This window comes from Hipposideros armiger, unplaced genomic scaffold, assembly GCF_001890085.2.
Source record: "Hipposideros armiger isolate ML-2016 unplaced genomic scaffold, ASM189008v1 scaffold_124, whole genome shotgun sequence".
Taxonomy (NCBI): Eukaryota; Metazoa; Chordata; class Mammalia; order Chiroptera; family Hipposideridae; genus Hipposideros; species Hipposideros armiger.
This window is the reverse complement of record NW_017731474.1, coordinates 2,165,189-2,169,148: the sequence shown is the minus strand read 5'-3', so window position 1 is coordinate 2,169,148 and position 3,960 is coordinate 2,165,189.

Genomic DNA, 3,960 nt, shown 5'->3' with positions numbered 1-3,960 from the left:
ATATACAAAAATTAACTCAAAATGGACCAAAGGCCTAAATGTAAGTGCTAAAACCATAAAGCCCTTGGAAGAAAACATAGTGCAGGTCTTTGTGACTTTGGATTAGCTAATTGTTTCTTAAATATGATCCCAAAAGCACAAGGAATAAAACAAAGGTTAGATATCTTGGAAAACTTTTAGGACTCAAAAAACACTATCAAGAAAGCAGAAAGACAACTCACAGAATGGGAGAAAACATGTGCAAATCATATTTCTGATAAGGCTCTAGTAATCAGAATATTTGAAGAACTCTTCAACAATTCAACAAAAAGACAATTAATAAATGGCCAAAGGACTTGAATAGACATTTTACTAATGATGTATATATACATCTGTATGTATCTACACATATAGATGACCAGTAAGCACATGAAAAGATGCTGAATTAGTCATTAGATAAATGCAAAAGAAGGCCACAATGAGATATTAGTTCACACCCAGAAGGCTGTCTATATTTCAACAAAAAACAAACAAACATAAACCCCAGAAAATTGCAAGCATTGGTGACAGTGTGGAGAAATTACATTGCTGGTGGGTAAGTAACGAGATACATCCACTGTGGAAAACATTTTGGCCTTTCCTCAAAAAGTCAAACATAGAGTTATATGACCCAGCAATTCTACGGGTTCAAATCTGTAGGGACAGAAAGATTAGTGCTTGCTAGTTCCTGGGCTGAGGGGCAGATGGAGAGTGACTGCAGGGGTATGGAAGCTCCAATGGGTATGGAGTGTCTTTTTAGGGTGATGAAAATGTCCTAGAATTAGTGATGACGGTTGAACCACCTTGTGAATATCATAGCTACTGAATTGTACACTTTAAAATGATTAAAACAGTGATTTTTATGCTATGTGAATTTTACCTCAATAAAGAAAAAAGAAAAATTAATGAAAATAAAAAGGAACACTATTGTCATTTAAAAATTACTGAGAAAACCACATTTCATTCAAAATAGTAGCAAAAATATTACAGAAACAACCCAAAGGAAAAAATGAGCATCTATTAGTCATGTTATTTTTTTAAGGTGTAAGGAGGGAGAGGAACCACGGTCAACTTTTCCTTATTAGTCACCCAAATTACTCGTCTTTGCCTCTTCCCACCATCACAAAAGTAAAACTTGAAGTGATCTTCCCAGGCAAAATTCATAAGAAATTTCCTGGGGTTCCCCCACATACTGAGGCAAATACTGAGTAAATACTGAGGGGAATACAAATATTCCCAGAATATTAGGCCTCTAAACATGCCCTCTTCTCAGAATTGATAAAATGTCAGATGTTTGGGGATATAGGGAATATAATTCAGGAAGATAAACTGGGGGTTATTCCTGGATGGCTGAAATAGCACTGGCAGGAAATGGTGGCTCTGACCAGACATGCCCTCTGTGGGGTGAAAGGCTGGTGTTTGTCCAGCTATGATCTCAATCCATTCTTTGGCCCCAGCTGTTCTCTTTCAGTCACAACAAATTAATACTCTTTAGGGGCAAGCTTAAAAACGCCATCTATAAATTATCTCTGAACATATCAAGTGGAATATAGTCTAGTTCTACTGAAATCTTAAATGTCGTGTTTTTCCTTCATAAAACTGCATACTTGTATTGACAGGAAAGATGTTGGGTTAGAAAAAACCTGCTGTTTCATTGATTTCCAACAGCATTTCTTCATAACTAAAGTCGCACTGTGGTTTGCTTTCATTCAACAAAATGAGGCTTTGAAAATATATTTGTTTGGCTCAATAGGATGCTATCTACTAGGAATAATCTCTGTCCTAGAATTACAGTGGACTTCAGAAATATTTGTTTATTTGCTTGTCTGGTAAAATTTAATTAATAAGAAATTCTCTCTTGAAATTATTAGGCAAACAAGTGGGACTTAAATGGGACAGAGGAAGAGTTTTTGTTGCTGTTGTTGTTTGTTTGTTTTTTGTATTAAAAACAACCAAAAACTGTGAAGGGATACAGATGTCAAAACATGGAAGTAACTATATTTACTACTTTTTTAAAGAGGACTAATATATGGAATGTTCTTTCATCATTTAATAGAGACACGCTTTTCACAGCACTTTGAACAAAGCAGGTCCTCAATAAATATATTCCTAAATCATCTTTTAAAAATGGTTAATTTTTCTTTCTAAGGTCTACCACAATGTACCTTTATTTCTTGATACCATCTTTTAAGTGTCTGGTATCTCCCAACTTAGAAAAACATAAAAAGATAGATATACATTTCCTATTATGATTACTGTCCTTAAGCCCTTGAATAAATATCTTCCCTCTTTGTTAGACTGATATGTTCAAATTTAAACGAGTCTTTCCCAAAGATTTCAATGTATCTTTGTGTTTGAGAAATACCAAATTAACATCTATTAGCACCTTCATAACTATGCATCAAAAAATGCTATCAAATAACCTGTAGACAGTTTTCAAAATGTATCACTATAGGTGATACTGCAGCCCTTAGTGGAAATTAGTTTCTTTGTGAACCACTTTCTTTTTTTTTTTTTTTTTTTTTTTTAGCTGAGCCCTCCTGCCACCTGTTGGCAGCTCAACAGCAGCTCAACTCTGGCTGAGAATTGAACCAGTTACCCTGTTGCTCAGAGCTTTGTGAACCACTTTTTTTATCTTCAATTTTAAACAATCCTGAAGTTTCTATCTCAGAATTTCCCCCTTTTGTAGAAAGGAAATGAACACAGTGAAAAGTCTAATGTGGATTAATTGTAAGCTCTTACAAGAAAACAAATAAAAGCCTCCTTATAATTGTACTAGAAGCTGCAGGTGTGGGCACAGCTAAAGGAACATCTAAGAATTGTGGGCTTTCCACTTTTCCAGAAATACTCCTACTTGGAGGTATGGAAACTTGTGTCATTTTAAAAATTGAAATGTACAAGCTTGATTTATAGTAAGACATCTTCAAAAGAAAGCCAGGGTCATTAGTGGGAAATGAACCCAGGGGCTGCTTCCTTCTATTTCAAAAGTCTCTACCTTTCTCTACTTCCATTTTAAACTGCTCTTAAAGTGGGTTAACAAGCAATTGTACGTATTTTTTAATGTCTTCTCTCTAGAGATGAATGATATAGAAGAGGCTGCAGTTAGTTGCAGTTCAAGGTAATGACTGCATCCCAGTGCCACAGATGAAGTNACTCAAGACACATTATAATCAAAGTGTCAAAGATAAAGATAAAGGGAGAACCTTAAAGCAGAAAGAGAGAAGCATGCTGTTATGTGCAGGGACCATCAATAAGATTAGCAGCTGATTTCTCATCAGGAACCATTATGGACAGAAGCCAGTGGGATGGCATGTTCAAAATGATGGAAGAAGGGAGGAGGACCCAAGATGGTGGAGTAGGTAAACACTGTGATTTCCTCCCCAGGGACCACATTACAATTGCAACTAAATTACAGATCAAGCAGGAGAGCCATCTGAAGTCTAGCTTAACAGAAGTTTTAAAACTAAAAATATAAAGACGAAGCTACATCAAGACTGGTAATAAGCGACAGAGATGCAGAATGGTCTGCCCTCACATCTCTGAGTGGCAGTTGAGAACTGAGAGGAATATTTTGGCTGTGGAAGTCAACACCCCCTGGAGAAGTGAGGGACCCCAACCCCACACTGGGCTCCCCAGCCCAGAGTACTGGTGCCAGAAAGAGGAGGCCCTGCAACATCTGTGAAAAACAGTGGGGATTTTGACTGTCAGGGTGAAAAACTGGACAAATACCTGCGAAAAAATGAAACTAGACCACCTTCTTATGCCATATACAAAAATAAACTCAAATGGATTAAAGACTTAAATGTAAGACCTAAAACCATTAAACTCCTAGAAGAAAATATAGGCAGTAAACTCTCTGACATTGCTCTTAGTAATATATTTTTTGATCTATCTCCTCAGGCAATGGAAACAAAAGAATAAATAAACAAATGGGACTACATC